The sequence below is a fragment of the Camelus dromedarius genome, unplaced genomic scaffold, assembly GCF_036321535.1.
Source record: "Camelus dromedarius isolate mCamDro1 unplaced genomic scaffold, mCamDro1.pat HAP1_SCAFFOLD_123, whole genome shotgun sequence".
Lineage (NCBI taxonomy): Eukaryota > Metazoa > Chordata > Mammalia > Artiodactyla > Camelidae > Camelus > Camelus dromedarius.
Genome location: NW_026989814.1, coordinates 4,965,270 through 4,990,148, shown reverse-complemented (window position 1 = coordinate 4,990,148; position 24,879 = coordinate 4,965,270). Strand labels below are relative to the sequence as shown.

Below are 24,879 nucleotides of genomic sequence, written 5' to 3'. Positions count from 1 at the left end.
AGCCTAAAATTATGAAACAATCTAAGAGAGAGCATAAGTATGACTGAATCATTTAAAAATAAAACGAATCATATATAACATAATGAAAAATCAGGACATCATGAAAAATAAAACAGATCAATTTTTTATAAAGAATTAAACAGAACTTATGGAAACAAAATACGGATAACATTTGGTATATAAAATTCAATGTGTGGGATAAATAACATTTTAACCTTCAATATCTAGGGTGTTCATTAAAATTCAAGAGTAATCTCTAAAATAATTGTTTAAAAAGAGAATAAAAATAAAGAAGTCAAAATGAAGCATGCAAAATAGGCCGGTCACTATTCTAAGTTCTTCATCTATTTTATCACTTAATCCTCACAGTCTGTGATTTGGATAGTACCACTTTTTGTATATGAAGAAAGTGAGTCTCAGAGGGATTACATATCCTGGTTACATGGTTAGCGAGGGAGGGAACCAAGCCCAGATAAGCTGTCTCTAGACGCCATGCTCTTAACCATGACGGCAAGGTGTATAACAGGCAAGAGAAAAGCAGAGCAAAGCAAATAGAAATCACAAAACAAGATGCCAGAAATGAAACATCATCACTAATCACAATGTATTTAGATGAAATAAATAATGAGTTAAAAGATTTACCGATTTCATTTGTTTACCTGAAACAAAGCAAAATTAAAACTTAAAACTGGTTGAAAGCTTAGAAGAATAACAGAAAGAGGTCAAAAGTTAGAGCCAGAAAAAAGAGACACCTGAGAAATACTAATCAACATAAAGGGAATCACTCAAGCCTCCCTCAGGTTCATAGGTACCTGAAACCCACCTTGGCCTGACAGTTACCAGCTCTGGGCCTGAGCGAAACACTCAGTCCCCCGGAATCTTCGTTCACTCACCTGTGAATGTGAGGAACGATCCCTCCTTCCATCCGGCCAATTTGTATTGACTGCTGTGCCACGGGTACTGGTCAAGCCACCTAAGGTCCGTCAGGGAACAAATAAGGATCCTTGTCCCTGTAGGACTGAGGAGGAGCAGAACATAAACTACAGTCGTGACAGTCATGTGAAATATATGGTATTCTAGAAGGTGATAGAAATAATATGATCAGGGAGAGGGGGTTTCTGGGGCAGAGACAAGGGGAAGGCAGTTTCCAGGTTAAAATGAGATGGCCAGAGCTGGGCTCACTGAGGACCTTGAGAAGGGGGTGCTAGTAGCTGAGCTTCCTCTAACACAGCACTGCACACTGGGTGATGCGAACCACAGAGGCTCACTGTCTCACAGCCCTGGGTGCGGGGAGTCTGCAGGCAGGGTGTCAGAGGGCTGGTTCCTCCTGAGGGCTGGGAGGGAGAGGCTGGTCCAGGTCTCTCTCCTTGGATTGGAGACGACCGTCTTCTCTCCACATCTCATCACATCATCTCCCATGTACACGTGTCTCTGTGTCCACATTGCCCCTTTTTATCAGGACACAAATCATATGGGATTAGGGCCCACCCTAATGACCTCATCTTAACCAATGACATCAGCAACAAACCTATTTCCAAATGAGGTCATGTTCTTTAGTCCTGGGGGTTAGGACTTCAGCATATGAGTTGGACAGAGACCGGCCAGGGCAACAGGCCTGTGGGTGCATGTCTGATGTCCCCAAGGGCCAGCAGGGAGGCCAGCGTGGCTGGAGCGGAGTGAGCCAGGGAGAAAACCGGAGATGAGCTCAGCTTGGGGAGGGGGAGGAAAGCTGTAAGGTCACTGTAAGGACTCTTGCTTCTTCACTGAGTGAAATGAGAAGCCAATGCTGGATTTTGAGCAGAGAAGTATCAAACTCGGGGTCTCACCCACGCCAGACTTAGGTGATGAGGATGAAAGTATTTAGGCTTTTGAGCTGATAACAGTTAGACTACATGTTGGACTTTGAGTTGATGGTGTAGTAAATGAGAATCTGGAGGGTGTTGGGATGAGGTGGATGCATTTTGCATGTGGGATGTACATGAATCTGTGGGGCCAAAGGAAGAATGTGGTAGAATAATGGCCCCCAATATGTCCACGGTCGGATCCTTAGAACCCGTTAATATGTCACTGTGCGTGGCAAAAGGAACTCTGCAGATGTGACTGTCAAGGATCTTGGGATGGGAGATCACTGTGGGTAAGCAAACGTCATCACGGAGGTCCTTAGGGGAGAGAAGCAGAATGGTCAGAGACAGAGATGTGAAGTGGCAGCAGAGGTCACAGTGACACAGGGCCCTGGGCCAAGGAGCGTGAGCAACTCTGCAAGCTGGGAAGGGTAGGTATTGTATGGAATGTAACCCTGACCACACTTTTTTTTAGCCCACTGACATTGACTTTGCACTTCTGCATCCTAGAACAGTGAGACAATGAATGTGTATTGCTTTAAGCAACTGATTTTGTGGTCCTTTGTTACAACAGCAATAGGAAAGGAACTCAGGAACCAACATGAACATGAACCACAGGCTGCCTGCTGTCCTGGCAGGAAGTTCTTGGTCTTTGACCCAGGACAGAGTCTCCTGTTTGCTGGCAGCATCCACAAAACTGCATCTTGCTAACTTGCTAGCTTGCAAGAGGGGTCAAATCTTAACCCTGCACAGTTCTTGATATTTAGTTAATAAAAATGATGGTATCATCATAGGTATTTTTCCATCTTTTAAATACCCTTCAGTCTTCTAATAAAGCTACTTCTAAGTAAGAGCCCATGTAAATAGTTTTGCATCTTTAATAATAAATAAGCTTACCCGTCCCCTGACCTCACCGCTCCTGCCTCCCAGGAACAAGCTGACCTGGAGAAGGGCTTCTGGCTTCTTGGGCAGCAGAGGTCGCTCCCAGGCCACGCCGCGGGGGAGAGCGGAGCAAACTGCTGGCTCCCACGCGGCAGCCCCTATACCCCCATTGCCACCGCAAACTAACGCCACCGCCCCCGCTCCCCGCCTCAGCAAGCTGATACACAGGGACTGGTGTATCCGGTGTGAAAGAAAATACTGCAACCATATCAATAAAAAATGCTGAAACCAGGTCATCAGTGGCTGTCACCACCACCCCAGTGAGGACAGACCTGCAGCCCAGCCTCTGCAGCCACTCATAATGGTGCCCTCTGAGCAGACTCAGAATAAGAAAGGACAGGGTACTGGCCCTAGATAGCTAGGTGCTTGTCAAGGGAATGAATTCAATAAGCCCAAATGTTTGCTTCCTCCCATACATAGAAATGCACTAAATTCTTTAACTCGACATGCCTGGTTCTCTGTAGATAAGAAGCAATCTTTTATTGTTCCAACTACCTGGCCTTTGTTGTAAAGCTCCTATATATCCTAGCTCCTCCCCTACCTCTTCAGAGCAGTCCCCCAGAGCGATCTGAGAGGCTGTCATCCTGCCTTGAGTCCTCCCACCAAATAAAACATAACTCTCAACTTTCAGGCTGTGCATTTATTTCAGTTGACAGTTTTGGTGACCACGAAGGGACCCAGAGCAGACTTCTCTCCTTCGCTTGAACTCTCCAAGGAACTACAGCCTTGGTACCAGCAGTGGCCCTTTGTGCCCATGAGCCTCCTTGGGGGGTCCAGATGAATTTGGGTGAGTCTCTTCTGGATCTCAGATCTCCCATATTGGTTGATGATCCTGAGTTTTATTTGGCGGTATATCCAGGTACCTGGCCCTCCAGTTGAAAGATACTGGGGGGAATTACCCACCCAGTGGAGACTTCCGAGGTGGGGGAGGGGCTGGTTGAAAGATACTGGGAAATGCCCACTCAGTGGAGACGTCCTGGGTGAGGTTGGTTGAAAGATACTGGGGCCTGGACTGAGTGGTTAGGTAAGAGGCTGCTCTAACACTTTCCTCAATTTGGCTACCTCCATTGAATTTGTTGGGATAAAAGTAAAACTCTTATGAGAAAACTTTCAACTCAAATAATGGGACCCTCCTCCTGGCTGGTAACAGCTTTCTCAGGTGACTGAGAAACTTGCAGGAGTGGTAGAGGCAAAGGCCTCATGTCGCTTAGGTGTCCCTGCGGGAAAACCTACTAGCAATTTTATTCTGACAACCCGACCTTAAAATGGGATATAGAACTTTCAAAACAAAAGAAAAAGTAATGACAGGTTGCCAGCCTCCAACTAATAACCCAGCCAGATTTACGTGCATACAAAACTTACAACATTAATTGGGAATTAAAAAAAAAAATTCTTACCCTGAAAGTAACTAGCCAGGCCTGATAAAAATATTTTCTGGAATTCTGACCTTATAAAAACAAAAGCCCCTTTAGGGGGAACTTGGATTTCTCTTCCTGTGTCCTTGAAATGTAGATGTTTTGTCTTTCTCTGGGTGTTTTATCTGTGTGTATGTGTGTATATACGTGTTTCCTTTTTTTAAAAGAAAACTTGGACTCTGCCATGCAAAGGTACAAGTATTCTGTACATATGGCGGTCAAGGAAATAAACTGAGATTCTCAAAAATTCTTTGTACCAATTCTCAGGCATTTTCCATTTTAACCTTTGTTTCATCAGCCTGGGCCCCAAAGGCCTTTACCTTTTGGGGAGTAAACTCTTGAATTTTATTTAGGCAACACCCCCAATCTCATGTGGAAAAGCCTCTTCATCTTATTGGTTTAAAATCACTATATATATATTAATTGATGGCCATATGATGGATCCTTTAATTTGGAAAAACTTCTAAATTGGTGAAAGTTAAGAGCTCTCATTATAAGCAGCGGTTTTATTGGTACCTATTAAAATCAATCAACTTTAAAGGTGGAAAAATATATCTAATGTTTAACCTAACAACTTAGTTAAAAAAAAAAACGGTTTGAAAAGCTACATTTGTGTTTTTCCTTTCCTCTCAGTGGTTTTAGAGAGGCTAATAAAAACATTAGAATAATTAATGTTAATTAGGTTGAGTAACTGGAAAAAGAAATGTAAAACTGTCAAAAGATTTTTTTCTTGACTAACAAACAAACAAACAAACAAACAAACAAACAAACAAACAAAAAGGCTTACCCTGGGTTTAACTTATAACTAACTTATAACTCAAGGAAAAGAGATCTTACTATATGCCTTCTGGAAGCATTTGAAGACATGATAAAGTAAACCTTAAAGTTTTAAAACATGGAATTCTTTGTTTAGAGCTCTTCTCACTGATACAGAAAAGCAAATTAAGGAGATACAATTGGGCCTGCGTGACAGAGCAGTTCTCTGGGCAACTGGAAGCAACTGTCTTTGTCTTGCAGATCAGAAATGTAAATACAGCAAACAGTGACCTAGGACTGAGCCTAATTAGCTCAAAGAGATAAAACTTAAGACCAAAGAAACTTTTGGCATTTTAGAACTCAGAACTCTGACGGGTCCTTCAGAGTTTGTCAAGAAATCTTAAATGTCTTTTTCATCAATAGTAAGCCTTAGTGATTTGAGCAAGCAAATTCAGCTTACTCCAACTGTTATTTAATAGCAGTAAATTTATATTGTAATACCTAACTCCTAAGTAAGTTTTAAAGTGAAGCTTTGAGATCTCTAGCTTTTGTCTGTTTATAAGTCTTTGTACATATTATACATTTGAGCTATTTCTACTGCTAAAAAAAAAATCAAAGTCAAAGAGCTCTGCTTAACTGATGTAAAAATAAGAGCTTACAAATTAAGTATTTTTAAAATAAAAACTGTCAAAATCGACTTTCAGGGTCACGTCAACTGGAAAATAATACATATTAACCTAATGCTTGGTATTAAGTTTAGTTTAAGTTTGTTCTAGTTAATATAGACATATTTAGAGTCATCAATACTAAGTATAATAACTTTACTGTACCTAGGTTTAATGAAAGTCAAATAAGATCCTGTTATATGTGTCGCAGATTCGTCAAAATAATAATAATAGTAATGTGGTGTGATAAAATTCTAAGTAAATTAAATGCTAATGAGATGAGACGTTTTGGGTAAATTTTTAAAAAAATTTATTTTTAAAAATGTATGCTTAAGATAATCTCTAAATGTTTGGTATCTTTAAATTCTAGAGTTGTGCTAAATTAAGTTAAATGATGGGAGTTTATTAAATAGCTATGCCATTTTCAGATAAAATAAGATTGAAATATGAATTGCTTAACATTTGACTTCCTTTCACAGAGAAACTAAAGGTGTTTAAAAGTATTAATAAATGTTTGGCGCCACCCTGAAGTATTCTCTACTATTAAGGGAAATCTCTCAGTATCCTAGGAAAATAAGGTGAATGTGTAAAGGAAGATATAAGGAATGGAATTATGTTTTGTTAATGGAAAATAGTAACTTTGTCCTGAAGCTGGTTACTTCTGAATGAAAGAGAAAATAAGGGACAAAATAATATGAGTATAGAAAGTTGTGGAAGGCTTGTGGAAGAGGAACCCTGAGGAAAGAGTTTTGTACGTGGTCACGATTGGCTAAGTTTAGAATCAATTTGGTCAAAGTAAATAAATCTTAGAAATAACCCGGTAAAAGACTCGATTTGGTTTTCTCTCTGTTAAATGAACAAAGTTTTCTTAAAATGTTAATCTGCCTTCAGTAACAGATTGTAAATCTACTCATACCCCTTAAGTGATCTGTTATGCCTTTACGTTTGAAATATTTTCTTGTTAATGAATAAGTACTCTTCCACAGTAATTTATACTTTTATCTGACCAAGTGTTTTAAAACCTTTTAACAAGCTTCCCAAATGTCAATTTCTGATTAAAGTTCTTTTGATCTCCAGTTAACTTTGGGATGCTACAGAGGGCCCCTGAAACATCCCAAAGAGAGATTTTAAAGTAGTAAGTTTCATGTGGTATGTTAAATAACATGGGAAGTATTGTCAAATGAATAATAAATCTTCCTAGGTTATATTGTATGAGAAAATATTATTAATATAGGTATTCTAGAATTTATATGGACTCCCTAAAATTCTGGTGTATCTGAAATGTTACCAGTCATAATTCTGGTTATTGTGACCAGGTTTCTTTATTGATTACAGTGTAATGGTGTTTAAACATGCTTTTAAATCTTTTGTCATTTATAGACAGTTATTGCTTTATTCTGATGATTTTACAAAATGCTTTCTCTTCAAGGAGATTTACTGGTTTCTAATAAAATTAAAACTATCGCACTGAACTAAACTTGGTAAGAAATGTTAAAGATCTAATGAAAACTCTGATTTCATAACACTGTTAACAAAAGGATTAGTTCATGGGACTGAGTAAACTGCTGAATATGGTTATAATTTTTGATTTTGTCTGAAATATTGCTGGCTTTAATCTGTTCCCAGACATAAAGAAACTCTTCTCCTTAAGCTAGTTATGACTCACAGCAATTTGATGAATTATACCTATGTAAGCAGACTTGGAACAGTTATCTTTTCTCTCTGTCTGATCCCTCCAGAGACTGGGAACTCTTTAGGTCCCCAGTGGCTCTATCAGATAAATTAAAAAGATAATCTCCTAACAGATATAGGAATCTAAAGGTATTTTAGGACCTTAAAGAGAAAACAATTTACCTAAATGTATAAGGCAAAAATTTATGACAACCCCTTGACATGGCTTTCCTGGCCTTAGGAAACCTTATTCACATTCTAGCCTGAGACTCCTTATTAAAAGTTCCAACACAGCCAATTTAAAAGTGCCTATATGATCAAATAATTAGACCTAACTTGTAAACAAATTAATCTTGATTTGACTATATTTGATAAAAATGAGGGAACTTTAGAGAGGAAAAGATTATATTTTAGTGAATATTAAATTCTACTTGTGTTAATTGAGGTCTATATTTACTAAGACACTTCCCAGATCATTCCTTGCTGTTATGTTACATTGCTGCAAAGTCTAATTGAATTATTAAAAGGACACTGTATGTTTGTTTCTGAAGCTCAGTAATCTATCCTTGGGTAAAGATCCAATGCCCCATCACCTACAACCAGGGGATTATACATACTGGAACAGACATGACTTAAAGAACTGTCTCCAACCTGAATGAAAGGACCCTTTACCAGGTACTCTTAACTAGACCATGCACAGTGAAAGCTAAAGGAAATTGACTTTTGGATTAGTTTCCAGTCAGAGAGAGCCCCTGCAGTGGACTGACCTATAGGGCACTGCTCACCTTAAAACAATGCTCAAATGAAGAAAAGGCTACCAGGCCAGGATGAGAAGAAGATGACATCTGAGGTAGACAGCTGACCCAAGACACCGGACAAGGCCTGTATAATAATTACTTTGATATTTGTTCACACCTTTGATTATGAACTAATCCAATTGTTAGGTTTATGGTAAATTAACTATGTCTAGTACTTCTGTGTCACCTTGGTGGGTTTCCCTACTCCAAAGCTCTAACTAGATAGCCCTCAGAAGATTTATTCTAAAAAGGAATGATAGTTCTGTGTAGGCAACTATTGACAGTACAAGGCGGGAGACCTCATCTGGCCAATTAATAATACCTGCTCTGAACCTGACCATAAATATAAATTTTCTTATAAGATTACTCAAGCTCAATCAGAAACACAAGCAAAATTTTAACCCTAAAATGTAACTTCTCGACTATTAAATCCTTACTTGTGACTTTATTAACGTTACTAGCTGTATTACTTATATCCTGTCTATTTTATAAAATTGTTGTCTCCTCCATTTCCCAGTGTGTAACTAGGCCTCCAACAAGATTGATGATGGCTAAACAACTTGAGAAAATAGAAAAAATTTATAACCCTGCATAAAATAATTGTAATAGTTTGATTCTAGGTATGGGAATGAGCAACGAGGGGTAAACATCTTGTGGATCATAATAGACTAGTAAGACAGGCGATCCAGAGAATTTTTAGTATCAACAGGGCCTGATCCAAAACTGGCGCTTTGAGTGGCATGTCAACAGATTCTTCACCTGATCTAGGAATGAGCCTTCCTAGCACCGTGGGACAAAATTGGTCACGAAATGTCTCCCAAAATGTTGGTCAAATTTAGGACCAAGTGGGAGCACTGTGGACAAAAATACTACAATGCGAGTGAAAATACTGCAAACATATCAGTAAACAAAGATTGCTGACACCAAGTCATCAGCGGCTGCTGCCACCCCCCAGTGGGGACAGGCCTGCAGCCCAGCCTTTGCAGCCACTCACAATGGTGCCCTCTGAGTGGACTCAGAATAAGAAAGGACAGGATACTGGCCCTAGATAGCTAGGTGCTTGTCAAAGGAATGAATTCACTGAGCCCAAATGTTTGCTTCCTCCCATACATAGAAAAGCACTAAATTCTTTAACTTGAGATGCCTGGTTTTCTTTAGATAAGAAGCATCCTTTTATCATTCCAACTACCTGGACTTTGTTGTAAAGCTCCTATATATCCTAGCTCCTCCCCAACCTCTTCGGAGCAGTCCCTCAGAGCGATCTGAGAGGCTGTCATCCAGGCTCGAGTCTTCCCGCTAAATAAAACATAACTCTTAACTTTTAGGCTGTGCATTTATTTCAGTCGACAGTTTTAACATCATAATTCCATGTGAGAGGACTGAGGGCTTGGAATGCGCACATAGGAAAGAAACAGTTTTCATAGAAATTAAGGCTGCAAGTTTATTCAAGTTGCAAAGTCATCTGTATTAGAGTTAAAATAAAACAAACAAAACATTTCACATTGTGAGCTATGACACACATACAGAAAAGGGTATAAAGCATCTCTAACTTGCACTCAGGAGAAGACAGGAAACATGGCTGATGCCCAGAAGTGTGTCCTTCCCACTGGCAGTAAGCTCTCCCTCTCCGCTGGGGGCATCTGCTCCTCTGTGGCTCATGGTAACCATGTCCTTGCTTTTTGTTATATCTTCATACTCAATATATGCATCTAAAAACAAGAGGATTTAATTTTAGAATGCAGGGAAGTGAAATCACCCCATATGCGTTCATTTTGTCACAGCATTGAGTTTGTGAGCTTCATCCACATACAGCAATAAAACGTTCAACTGTATTTCACTATAACAATACATTATATGAATATACTGTAGTTTATTAACCCATTCTACTGTTGCAGAACCCTCGGCTGTGTGTCTGACTCCAGTCAGTCAAATAGGAACTGTAACAGTTATTTTAATGGAGATATTTTATTTTATTCATTTCAAACAGCTGTATTTAGGTGCAATTGTTATACAATTGATGTACATATTGAATATATACAATTTGATGAGTTTGAACATATGCATACCCTCATGAAACCATCACCAACAATCAAGGTAATAGATATTTCCATTACCCCCAAAAGTTTCATTGTGCTTTTTTGTTGTTGCCATTGTAAGAACCCTTAGTAGAAGACAAACCCTCTGAATGAGTTTTTAACTGCTCAATACAATATTAACTATTGGATCTCTAGAATTTATTCACCTTGCATAACTGAAACTTGATATTCATTGGCAGACAGTTCCCCATTCCCCCTCCCCCACAGTCACTGGCCAACACCATTCTACTCTCTGCTTCTATGAGTGTGACTAGAGTCTTCATAGAAGTGGAGTCACGCAGTATCCATCCATCTGTGACTGGCTTATTTCACTAAGCATAATGTCCTCTGGGTTCACTCATGTAGGGGAGATATTTGAAAACACAGAATTGGTTAAACAAACAAAGGAGGACTAAAAAGGCAAAAAGCAAACAGTGAGGCAACACAGAAGTGGAAATTGCAAGAAGCAGCTGTCACCTCTGGAGCTTGAGAAACAAAATGAAGGGGTTGGGGTTTCAGAACCTAGAAGCTTAGATGTCAGGGTTGGTTCACAGAGTGTAGAAGGAAACTGCAGATGAGAACCAACTGGTGCTTGAAGAGAGGGCTCTGCGGGCAATTATAAAGTCGTGTCCTAGGCAAGAGAAAACACCCAGGCTTTACAGAAATTATGAAAATGGCTCTATGTCGATGCTAATTTCTGGGAACCAAAGCACCACTAATATCCACCAGACAGCTTGGAGCTCTATCATACAGGTGATAAATGACATTCTGGGCTGTCCTTCAGTGGACTCAGTGTGACCATGGATCTAACCTGTGATTACTGAACATATAATGGTAATAAACACACTAAAAAATTGGTATGATCCACGCATGATCTCCGCAGACTGGGGAGTGAGGGAGGCCTGCTATGGGAGGAAGAGCCAAGTGGAAGCCCTGAGACCTTCTCCCTGGGATGGTCTGGTAGGCAAAATTCTAATCAATCCTTCAGGCCTTTGCCATCTGCTGTACATACCCTGTAAAATCTCACCTTGAGTGTGGGCAGGACCAGTGAAGATGATAGAATATCATTCTCATTAGATTACTAATCAGTTGACTGAGTTAATGAAAAGGGAAACCATCCTAGGTGACCCAGACATAATCAGGTGAACTCTTCAGAAGTTTGAGCATCAGACAGATGCTGCCTTGAAGATGCAGCCCCTGCGAGTTTTATAGCTGTGAGGAAATGAGTTCTGCTAATAGCCACATGAGCTGGAAAGAGGACCCCAAGCCTTAAATGGGATGCCAAACTTTTTGACACCATGATTCCAGTCATGAGAGACCTTGAGCAGAGTACCCCGCTGTGCCAAGCCCAGATTCCTGACATGCCTAACTGTCAGATAATAAATGAGTATTGTTTTAAGGTGCCAAGTGTGTGGTACATTGTTACTCAGCAGTAGAAAACTAATGCAAATAGTAAAGCAAAAGTAATGCCAACATTCTGCAGGTAGTTTGCAGAAGGTAGTGTGAAGATTTGAAAAATGCAGGGCTAGTTGTCTTTATCAATCTTCCTTTAATCACCTGTTTGCTCTGTGCAGAAGGATGCAGATATTGGAGCATGCAGTAGTTTATTGAAACTTAATCAAATGGGGACTCTAATTGCAATTCTTATTTCATATCTGGTATATTTACTGGAGAAAATACAGAAACATTCTTAGAACTGTTGTTGGAATTTTAACAAGAACACGCATGGCTTCGACTGTGCTGACAGCAATGGCATTCCTTGGAATGCTTCAAAGACTATATAAGTGGTTTTCAGTATATTTCATCATTTTTGACCAGAAGTGGAACAACTTCATAAAACACATATCAAATCTGACCTTTTGTACACTCTTAGGTATACAATGGGAATTCCCATGAAATATTGAACATAAAGAATTCTTTTTAAAAACATTGCTAAATGGAACCCAGTTCTATATAAAAAGAATAATACAGCATGACCAATTTGGTATTATCCCAGATATGTAAAGTTTGACTTTAGAAAATGAATCAGTATAACACACAAACAGATTAAAAAATAAAAAAACATATAACTTCAATAAATGCATAAGAACATCTGATAAAATTCAAAATCATTTTATGATACAAAACCAAAAGCAAAACCCCTCTTCCCAAGCTAGAAATAGAAATTTCTTAATCTGATGGAAGATATTAGCAACAAAATCCATAGCAAACAGTGTAATTAATGATGAAATAGTGAACATTTTCCATTTTTATGTTTAAGAACAAGACAAGCAGGCCTACTATGACTATTTCTATTCAATATGAAATAGAGGGCCTTCTCAAATAATTATTAGGATTAATAGAGTTTAGCAAGGTGGTTGACTATTATGTCAATACACAAAATTCAATATACAGAGTATATTGTATATACAGAATATATTGACTACAATGTCAATACATAGAAATAAATATATATCATGTCAATATACTGTAACCAAATGTTTTCCTATATACCAAGAAGAAATAGTAGGTAATTACCTTATTAAACACACACCATGTACAATAGCATAACAAATCAAATCTTTAGAAATATAACTAACAATAGCTAAAAGAATTCTCTAGGAAGAAATATGATAAAATTTAAAGAGGGACATTTGAAAAGGCCTCAATTAAATAGGGAGTAAAATTCCAGATTGAAAGGCTCAATATTATAAATATATTAATTCTCCCTTAACTGATAATATATCAGTTCAATCAAGATTCCATGAAGATTGAAGATTTGATATAATATATCAAGATTCAATATAATATCAATAAAAATACTAATTTTTTTCTTGGAATTTGCAATTTATATGGAAATGCAAAAGGCCAAGAAACTAAAAATGCTTTTGAAGGACAAATTGTTCCATCCCGTTTCCTCAACAGCTATGTCCTTCTTTTAATGGTTGTGCCCTGCCCCCTGCCCTCCTGTCTCGATGGTATTCTACATAGAATGGAATGATGGATGTGAAACAGCACATGTTGAAGAGAATTACTCAGAGGTGCAGGCAGGAGCAGCTGCACGTGCTGTTGTAGCATCGTGGCCACCATCTTGTATGTTGGCATTCTTCTAACAAAAATCCTAAAATTATAGTTTTTTCACCCATTATTAAGAAATATAGTAATGTTCATGACTTCCACTAAGACTCGTGAATTCTCTACAGTCGTGGCTTGAACTTTTGTTTCCCCAAAGTTTTCTAGGCTGATCCAGTTGAGAACATATTTGAACAGAATCTAAAGATCAAGTTTTACATCATTCTGGGTCCACATCTCCATCTTCATACAGTGGAGATGAAGCAGACACAGTTAAGGTGCCTCCCTTGGGTAGTTTTGCTTTCTAACTTTTCACTTGCAAAGAGAGAATGACTCCTATCAGAAATAATGCCGTTTCTCTCCTAATCAAATGTGTTGCTTGGTTTAGGAACAGTCTATAGGGAATATTGAGTTTACCTAATAACACAGGAAGATTTGAAACTCAAATGAGAAAACTGTTCCTGAAAATTAGTGAAAAAAGACAAAATTCTACCAAAATTCTACAAACTTCTTGAACAAAGAATTTAATGATGGGCTCCTACTACGAAGTGAGGATTTAAAAGAGCAGAGGGCACAATTCAGTGAACTATGGAATGGTCAGTAAAACTTGTGGTGCAAAGCATGAGGGGATACGGTCTGGAATGGACAATATCCTTGCTATTTAGAATGCTTTAATTAATATTAGAGTCATGCTATAATAGGAACATTTTATGTAATCATCATAACATTGTCTGGTATTACATATATTTAGTAAGGTATTAAAATGCATTTGTGACTGCACTTGTTAAAATTAGAGGTAACTTCATACCTCCTACATGATGGTACATGAAATAACTATTTATTGGCCCTTCATGTTATTCAGAGGGCATGACACTACAAAAGGAAATATTTTTCTCCAGAGGCCAAAGGGTTTAGTGTCACCCAGACCATATTATCTCTCTTCAAAGATGCTGTTCCCTTCCTTCTTTGCGTCTCACTTATGATGATTAATCTGGGCAGCACAAGTTTTGTTGCCCACTTTGGAATCCTGAGGGCAGGCAGAAAGTTCTCATGAGGGTATACAGTTTTGTTTGGAAAACTTCAGTCTGGTTTATAGCCAAGCCAGACCATGTTTTCAAATCCTGCTCAGAGCCTCTAAAATTTTGATAGCTTTATTTTATCTTATTGTTTTAAAATTTTAATATTAATTTAAACATTTTAATTTCCATCACACAGGAAGGTATAAAAAATAATCTATCACAACCTATATACCTACTACACACAAATTTAGTAAAACAGTTGCCATTTTTGTTTCAGATAAAAAAAAAAAAACACTGAACAGTGGAGCCCTATTTCTTTACAACTTATTTTCTTCACACTGTTTATTCATGTCAAGACCACTCATTCATTTTTAATTGCTGTGTAGTATTCCATGTATAAATATACTTAAGTTCACATAACCATGCTCCTTTTGAAGAATTAATGCCTATTTTCCATATTATAATTTCTCTATTATAATGAGCCTGTTGGGACCTGCTTGCCTATATACATATGGAATAATTTTCTAGCTATTGTCTAGTAGAAATGCATATTTTCAATGTAAGCTTTTGCCAACTGAATGGTTTAATTTTTTTGAAACAATCATAAATTTTACAGAAATATTTCAAGCACAGTATAAGTTTATTTTTCTCAGACTATTTGAAGTTGCCATTTCATTTTCCATCACCTTGAATAATGCTTTTTCTTGTACTTCTTACAAATAAGAATGTTCCTCTACATTGTCATATATATATATATGTATGTACACACACACACACACACACACACACACTATAACCATCATCACTAACATTGATACATTACTATCATCTAACCCTCAGACCCCTTCAAGATTCACCAACTGTCCCCAAATGACCATTATAACAAAAGAATACACTGAAGGGAATGCAAAATGGTACAGCCACTTTGGAAAACAGTTTGGCGGTTTCCCATGCAACCCTGCAATCATGCACCTTGATATTTACTCAAATGAAATAAAAACTTACATCCACAAAAAATTCTGTACATATATAGCAACTTTATTCATAATTGCCAAAACTTGGATGCAACCAAGATGTCCTTCATAGGTGAATGGATAAATAAACTGTGGTATAATATTGAGACAATGGAATATTATACAGTGATAAAAAGAAATGAGTTATGAAGACATGAAAAGACATGGAGGACTCTTAAATGCATATGACTAAGTGGTTGAAGCCAATTTGAAAGGGCTATATATTATATAATACTTTACTCCCCATTAACATTTATAAGCATCCAATTCTTTCCATTTCAAAATATATTTTTTATTATTTCCTAGGAAAGAAAATTTTTATTTCATATAGACAGCTAAATTTTATATGACTTTGAAGTCTAATTTAAAAATGTATTCTAAATTATCTGAGCATATTTTTAAATTATTAGTGTTCACAAAACCTTACTGAACCCTCTAATTAATTTTAATATATTCCTACATACTTACGGTCATAAATCCCTTCTACATTTATAAGACAAGTAGTCCAAAAAGCTTTTGAAGATTCTAATCATATACCTACTTATTAAAAGTATCCTTCAAATATGTTTATGATCAATATTCTCCTTCTAATGTAGTCTGCATGATATGATACACATTTTAAAATAGCCAAATTGAAATAAAGTATATGAACTATACATATATTTCATTTGTAGAAACTGAAGGTGTATATTTAAATTACTTAAAGTATATTTTCTGCACTGTGAGGATTTTAGTTTTCCTGTGTTTCTGTCTAACCCATATAATTATTTTGCCTTACTTGAGAAATAATTTAATTCTTAAAATTTTGGTGATACAGACTGCTTGCCTTTATTTATTTTTATCTCCTTGATTCAGGTTACAGATTCCACTCACCTTCCAGTTCACATACCAACAATAAAGAGAAAAGAATATCACAGTAGAATCCTCTTTCCAACAAAGGTACTTGATGAAGTTAAAAAGTTAGCAGGTCTTTGAAAACTGAGAAGTTGGTTTTGATCTTCAACTCACTCCTCCCTCCCTTCCTTCCTTCCTTCCTTCCTTCCTTCCTTCCTTCCTTCCTTCCTTTTCTGTTGGAGACTTCTGGTTAAACACAGCAGACTCAAAAATGCATACTTTGTAAATGAAACCCACTAAACCAATAAAAAGAATAGGCAAGTAAGTCAACATGATTTTGGAAGATGGAAGAGGCTGAGTGAGGGGTTATGAGGGCTGGGAAATCTGGATGTCAAGTGCTTAGAGAGGGCTTGCCAAAAAGTCAAAAGACAATTAGTATCTCAGAAGCCTAGAAGGATTCACGGATGAGGGGTACTAAGTCCTTCCGGAGGCAGGGGTGATGTGTAGTGTGGAAAACAGGGGAGTAAATTGAGGATATGAATAAAAATAAGATGCTCCCATGTACACACAGTGCCCATAGCAGGGACGGCAGTCTGTCCACTTTACAGATGAGGAAACAGAGACACAAAGAAAGGGAGAAAATTTACTAACTAGTATTTGGAAGTACCAGATTTTGTTATAATTTACATATCGCTAATATATGACAACAATAATTTCAGGCCAGAGAGGCATGGTACAGAAATAGAAAATCCATAGTGGATTGCCCACTTGTTGACAATTCTGGGAAGACATCTGGAGTTTTAGCTATCAGGGTATCAGTTAGAAATTTCAGGGTGCCTTCTGTCTCAAAGGTATAATACAGCCTGCTTCATAGTATTGTTCCAATCCCTGGAGAATGTTATTTTTTATTGATAGTAGAAAGTGAAATACATAATTTGCTCTAGAGATAATATTTTGAAATTATTCTTTCTTTTTAATGAAGGGATAGAAAGCATGTTAATTTTGTTAACCCTCTTCAATAAAAATATTTTACACAGGCAATTCTGAATCCATTCATTTTTAAGGAATTATTTGAAAGATTTATCAATGTACAATTTTTAAAAATCAAGATATATCAGCAAAAATAAAGCCCAGGCTTTATTTATTTGGTTCCAAGTAGTATTAATGAATAGTTGATGACCACTAAATAATTCTCCTCCTCATTCTCCTCCCACTTCCCATCTTGGGAAAATTGGGATCACTTTAATTTACAGTTATGAAGTGATTAGAGGCAAGCATCCTAAGTGCTGGTGAGAAAGTAGGGAGCTGATTTTCTTGCATATAAAATGATATTTAGGGTAGGGTGGGTAAAAGGAATCACCAGAATAACAATTTTAATGTTATTTATTTGTTTATTTTTTAAAGTGTAGTCAGTTACAATGTGTCAATGTCTGGTGTACAGCACAAAGTCCTAGTCATGAATACATAAACACATAATGGTTTCATAATCTTTTTCAATAAAGTTTATCAGAAGATTTTGAATATAGTTCCCTATGCTATAGAGAAGATTGTTTTTAATCTATTTTTATATAAAGTGGTTAATATTTGCAAATATCAAACTCCCCAATTTATCCATTCCCATCCACTTTCCACAGTAAAAATAAAATCATTTACTACATATATGAGTGTTATTTAACATCAACATGGATATGCAAATTGTATATGCATACACGTATCAAGACAGTATGGGTAATTATTACACATCAGTCCTAGAAGTGAACTGTAAAAGCTACCAGAAGCATTTATGGACACATTTATATGGACCTTCTTTCCCCTTAAGTAAAATCCTGGGTGCAGGATATCTAGGTGTAGAATTTGTAGGCTTAAATTAATTTTTCCAGTGCATAAGTACCATTAAAACAATCCATCATTGATATAAGAGCTCCTGTTTCTCAATATCATTCAAAATAGGCAGCATTGTTCTCATAGCTATCATGGATCTAGATGTTTTTCGCAGTAAGTCTAAATAGAAATGCGTTCTTTGGGTTTCCTTGGGTATTTCTCAAGCAAATTGTTGCCCATTGATTCACCAACCAGAGCCCAGGAGGACTCAATGAGACAAATGTGCACCACACGCACTATGGAAGCCCAGGTGTTATTTCATGGTTCTAATCGGTGAGTCCAATGCACCAATTGAACCTGGGCAAACTGTTTTCTTCATCACAGTAGTCGGCTGCTGATTTATCAATTCACTGTTTTTGTACATATAGACTTGGCAAGCTGGTACCCAACATTGGCAATAGTGGTTTGTAGTTAGATTTAGATGGTTTAAGAAATGATTTTATTTGGATACAAACCTCATAATATCTAATCAATCTATGAAGCATTTCAAAGGCTGCAAGTATGATATCAACACAATGGCAGACCTGGAGTCTTTCGACCCTCTCTCTCACTATGGATGCTCTAAATGGACGTCTAAACAAGAAGCACAATTCTGTGATTGATATCTTAAAAAAATAGTGTCGATTTATCAGTACCCAGATGGTGGAGTGTAAGTGGACTTCTAGCTCACCCAGTCCCATGTATACGGCAAGACATGCATCCACTTACCCACCCATTTGCTCAAGATACCTGCTGATCGTTGGTGGAACATCTCTTATTTCAAAAGACAGAAAGAGTCCTGACAAAATCTGGTAGGAGAAAATAGAAAAGTAGAACGTCAATCAGTGCAGGCCCTGATATTGGGTGGTGGTCGGGGACAGCAAAACGGGAGATGCTCTTTTACTGGGAAACACATAATGGACAAGATAGCAGGGATCGAAGGGGATCCCTTGAGGCTGAGAGGAGTGCACAGCAGATGCTTAGCTGTGAGAAGTGAAAAGGACCAGCACAAAATAGGCCAGCAATCGATCCCCAGAACTTGACTCGAGCTGGCAATGGTGAGCTAGGAATGGCTGCTAAAGCTGAGGGAGAAGGCTAAGGCTGACAGCACAGAAGCAGTCTAACTGGTTGGAGTGAGCTGTTGGCTGTAGATGGTGCTCTGTACAGAACAGAACAGAACTGGTTAACCCCAGATAAAAACCAACAGTCATCGTGGGCCTGGTGGTGACTATCTAGGTATCCTATGGCCATAGCCACTGTCTGTGCTGGTCCTGGGCTCAATGTGCCATTTTCTGAATAGAGGAGGAGGGCTCAAACATCCATCATCATTTTGCTTCGAGTGTTCTGGGGGAAGTTGGGGAAAAGTAGAATCCAGAGCCAGATAATCTGCAACTTCATCAGCAGGACTGAGATAAGGTTTGGAGTCCCAGACAGAGGGTGTGGATTTGCTCTGCTGCTGTCTTTGTGGTCCCTCACATCTTGGAGGAGAGAGCAAGGAGCAGGGTGCTTGTGCACAGCAGGGGAAGGGGAAGCCTTTCCATCAGGCTTGCTTAACATAGGAAAATGCAACAAATGGGGATGACACTGACCTGGTACTTCCCTGACGATCCAGATGAAGGACTGCCAGGTGATTGCACCAGGCCCTAGGACCTGATTTTATTAGACTGTTTTCACTGGTGGTTGTGTGGCCAGAGAACCTGTGGGTCACCAGAGTAGGGTGCTGACCTTCCCGTGGCAAAACAAGGGCAAGGGCACTGTCAAGAAAGAGTATTGGAAAATGTCCAACTCCACATATCACACACTGCAGCCCAGAGAACGTTTGGTAGCCACAATTCCAACCAAAAAGGAGTAGGCTCTCTGCCACAGTCAAAGCTGTGATAAACACCTAGCCAAAACGAGGCTCTGCTAAACGACAAGAGTGAGTGACCATCACAAAAGTTATGCAGGCAATTAAAGAAAGAAGAAGCAATGCTCACAGAAGCATCAATCCACACCCAAAGCAGTCCTCACGGTAATATTATGAACTGTGCATGACCTACATAGAAAAGCTGCCACTTCAAACATACCCTTCAACTCTAAAAGAGATAACTGATAATCTTTAAGCCAGAGAGACATAGAGATGTAATCAAATGAAAAAGAAGAAGAACCATCCCCGATTAAAAAAGAGAGAAAGCACCTTAAAGAATGAACAATGAATTAGAACCAAAACTCCATAAGAACTTTACTTGAAAAAAGAGGTGAGAAAAACACTGAAGGAAGAAGAAAGGCTATGAATAAAAATTCAGAATACTATAAAATGAGAACAGCAACTCTAAAGAGGAGCCAAATATAACCAGGAAACACAATGGATGAGGTAACTGCCTTGTTAAAAATGGTCAAATCAGACTAGAAAATGCAGAGGAACAAAGAATTGTCTCAGAATAGAGGATAAGGGAAATCACACTATCAGAACGTGACATAGAGAAGCAAGTGAAAACCAATGGAAGCCATGCATTTCAAACCTGGGATAATAAGAAGTATGCCATTCTATGAATCATAGGGGCCCCAGATGGAAAAGAAAGAGAAAAGGATTTGGAAAAGGAAACTGAAGGAATCAGACTAACATTTCCCAAACTGAAGAAAGAATCAGCTCTCCCAATACAGGAAACACATTGGGACCCAAACAAGATAAACACCAAGAGACCTACAACAAGACATGCTGTCATGAAAAGGACCCAATTTCATGATAAAGAAACGATTCTAAGTGCACCAAAATTAAAACAAGTGAGTCACAAGAGAACCTCCATCAGGCATTCAGCAGATTTTTCAACACAAACTTTGCAGGCCAAGGAGGGATTTCACAGAGAGTCAAATCCCTGAATGAGAAGAACGTGCAACCTAGCATAACCTATGCCACAAGACAATCCTTTAGAATAACAGGAGAGATCAAGGGTTTCACAGACACGCAAACACCGAAAGAATTTTGCAATAATAAACTTATCCTGCAAGAAAGATTGAGAATTTTAGACCCTGATGAGAAAAGAAGCAGGATGATCTAGAAATGAGAAAACCATCATTGGAAAGGCAATAACGGCAAGAAGTTGCAAGAGAATAAGCATGAAGATGAAAAACACGGCATCAAAATCAGTAAGGATGGGAGAGGGAAGCAGGAAAATAGAGATTTGTTTCCATTCTATTTAGGATGTGTTTGAGATTATATGACAATCTGTTTAAAGACAACAGAGAGAGAAATGGGTTAATATATTTGAGAAACAGGTGACCACAGACCAAAACCACACAATAGACTCACAAAAACCAAAAGGAAACCAAGGTAATAAAAAAGGAAATACTTAAAAGGCACTCAAGCTGTATTTAAGACACATCGACCCAATATTACTGCTGGCAAAAATTCTTCACACATGGTAAATGACATCAGATAATTACAAAAAAGATGCATGCATAAATACACAAACTGTGAATTTATAGTAACGCAAATGGTACTAACACAAATATCTATTATTAAAAGAAGGGATAAATACATAGTTTGTGATACACTCTTACATGCCCTACATACAGAATGAATGCATGGCATATTCAGCAATACGACCAGCATGAATGTCATATTCATATAAAAAAGATGTAGCAATCAAAAACAGCACTGAGAGAAAACAAACAGCCACTAAACTGTACATTGGGATTGATTTCATTTATATGAAATTCAGATTTGCATATTCCTGACTTCCAATTCAATGGATTCATACAATATGCGGTAATTAATGTCTGTATTCTTTCACTTAAAAATGTTCTCATGTCCGTTCATTCATTCACAAAAAGTTGCTCCTGAACTGGAAGGAAATATTCAAGAATTTCTTCTTACACATTTTGTATTAATGTCGTACTTATAAAGCATACATGGAAAAATATTCCCTCAATGCATTTCTCAAATTTTGAACGTTCAAAGTTCAATATGTTTCTGAAATAAATTTGCTTGTAAGGGTAAACTACGATAAAATTTCAAAATTATTCCCAACACTAATGAAGGAAAACAGGGAGCAATGGAAAGGGCTCCAGCAACCGGAACAGGATCTCAGGCGGCAATCTCAAGCCCGACTATTTGGGCGACGCTAAGTACTAGCTTCACCTTGAAACAGCTTCTCATCTGAAAGACAGCTCTCTGTGCCATTTCCTCTCTGCAGGTGCCTGTTCAGGTAATATGAGATAACATACCTAGCTCAGTATCTGAAATGGTTTGCTCCCTCCATTCAACAAAAAAGACACACTCCCATGAAGGCAGAGGTGGAAGGGAGCTTAAAGCTTCACAAGTCTCCGTAAGCCCAAAAGACAAAAGGTGGTTGGATCTACTTGAAAAAAATAACTAAATAGCAACATCGTAACCCCGATCCCAGGGAAGATTCTGAGGGATCTCAAGCCACCCCGGGAGCCTGCACTTGCTTCTCCAAGAACCCCAACTGGGCTGCATACACACTGAGCGCTAAAGCTTTAGAAGGAAAAGCCCACAGTCATTGTGCTAAGACATCTAGATGCCCATCTACTAGTAGGAAAGCTCAGTCGGGCTCAAAGCGGGGCAGTGGCAGGGGGAGCATCAACTTAGGTCATAAACCAAATGACACTTGAAGAAATCAAGACAGCGATGCTGACTTACCATTCCTGAAACGCGAACACTACCATAGCAGAATCCATTTGGAAACTTCAGGTTTGAAACATTCCACACCAACACTGATGCCACTGCAGGCTTTTAAGAAAGCTTACTCAGGAGAGCACCACTGGCACCGCGGAAGGTGCTGAAGCTAAGCTGTCAGCGGGAAACACAGGCGAGGGCCTAAAAGAGACGATGATCCCGGCTTTCTGCACACACGCCCCTGCCAACAGATTTCCCGACCATGGCCGCAACGGTCTTGATCATCTGAAGGAATTGGCGGCTTCACTCGGGGTGGTCAAGGGAAGGCCACGAGGGGTTCACCCTGGGGCGGTGGCTCAAGTTCCCGTCCTGGGGGTCACGAAGGGCCCCACCGGGGCGAGGCCCCCACGCCCTGTGCCCCTCCCCGACTCCCCGCGCTGAGCGAGGGCCGACCTGGAAGCTGCGGGAGCAAAGCCCCAGCAAGAGCGGCCAGGCCCTTCACCACACTCTGGACGCGCAGAAGACGGGGCGGCTTGGCGGGGTCCTGGGTCGGCGCTGGAATCAGGGTCGAGGGTCTTAGGCCAAGGCCGCGGCTGTGAACGCCTAGGTCGGGTGGGAAGCTTCGCGGGGGTGCGCGGCCGGCACACGGGATGCAGACAATCACGACATCACGCCACAGGAGCCTTCCCAGATGTACTAGAGTTTGCTGTAGGGCGGCCCCACGTCGCACGCCTGCCCGCGGACCATGTTGGAGACCGTGTTCCCCTCCGTCGCCAACGCCGCCGCTGCTGCAGCCGCAGCCGCAGCAGCCGAAGCCTCAACCGCCGCTGCCGCCGCTGCCGCCTCCATGGAAACCGACGCGGACGCCACCGGCGCCACCAAAGCGCTGGGCTCGCCCCTAAGAGGCCGCTGCTCGGCTCAAGCTGCGACTGCCAAAGGGACCGCGCCGCTGCCTGTGCAGCCGCCGCTGCTGGCAGTTGGAAGGAGGGACAGCGCCACTCAGAAGAGCCCCGGGCCGCAGGGATCAACTGCCTCCTGCCTCCAGCCTGCCTGCCTCCAGCCTGCCTGCCTGCCTGCCTGATCAAGGGGCGGGCCGGCCGCCGAGGCAGGGGCGTGGCCGAGGAGGGCACCTGGGCGGGGCTGGGCTTCGTGCACGGGGAGTGGCTCCTTCGGCCAGGGGGCGGGGCTGCGCTCTCAGGGCCAAGACAAGTGTGTGAACTGTCATCCACCCAGATTTGTATTCCCTCCTAAAATAGTTCTTACTTCCAAATACGACCAGTTTTCAGAAGAACAGCATGCCCAGCAGGGACAGCATGGGCTGAGACGTCCGTGTTCCCCAGGACTGGTTAGGAGCCGGGTTCCAGGTTGAGGGGTGTGTATGCCTCAGTCACCCTCGATGGGGGCTGGCTGAGTCCCCACGTTGTCAGGGCAGGGGAATTGACCCGCTCGTAAGGTTCAGATGAGCCATCAATGAGGGACAGGAGCCCAGCAGAGAAGCAGACAACTGCTGTGTCCCAGAATCCCCCAGTCCCCCTCCCAAACTGCCTAGTCTCCATCACAGCGTGTTCTGGACCACCTCTCCAGCCTTTCCTCCTCACCCCACCTCACATGCTCGGAAACTTCGTGGACATGGCCTGCCTATCACCCCTGCTTCCCCCCTGGACAGTGCGCCTTTTCCAGTGTCGGCGTTCAGATTTTCAGGCACTTATGAATGTTTTGGTTTTGTGAGTGTGTCATTGAGGGGATTGCGGTGAAGAATGGTGCGTTTAAATATCACTATACGAATTCAATCAGGTACATGAGCTGAAGGCATCCATTTCCCGAAGGGGACGGGGCAGAGAATGCAGACAGCCAGTGAGGGGACCCGACACTTTACCCAGTAAATGATGACTCTCTCTGAGACGCCAGTGGCAAAGTGTGGCCCTGATTTGCCCCTTATTTTTCAAGGACCTTGGGAACGTCAAAGGTGACATCACCCTGGGTCAAATCCTAGACGATGGCAGTGATTTGCCCAGACAGTCAGACCAGGGGTGGTGGCAAGGGGTTGCAACTTGACCTGCAATGACTTGCTTCTAATGTACCTGTCTCCATTTCTCTCATCTTGCCTACATATGGTTACAGAAAAAGAGAGATCGGCACCCAGATCAGAGCAAAGGGGCGCTTGCCAAGACCAGGGCAGAAGACCCCGATGCCAGACCAGCCCCGACTGTCCCATCCGACAAAAACCCCCTGATCAGTATCCACAAGAGCGCTCATCACTTGCCTCAATCTGATACACTGGACAGCTTCCGGCCCCTTGCCGCTGCAGCCCCTCCTCTGGCC

The 24,879-nt window shown here is 40.2% G+C and overlaps 1 long non-coding RNA gene across 1 annotated transcript; it reads right to left on the bottom strand.

The window, feature by feature from the left end:
• Positions 1-300: 300 nt before the first annotated feature.
• LOC116158164 (uncharacterized) lies at positions 301-23,072 on the bottom strand. Its single transcript, XR_004142299.2, has 4 exons — positions 22,582-23,072; positions 18,669-18,748; positions 9,638-9,796; positions 301-1,018 (listed from the first exon to the last, which is right to left on the bottom strand). It is a non-coding gene; the product is annotated as an uncharacterized LOC116158164 (long non-coding RNA).
• Between the last annotated feature and the right edge of the window lie 1,807 nt (positions 23,073-24,879).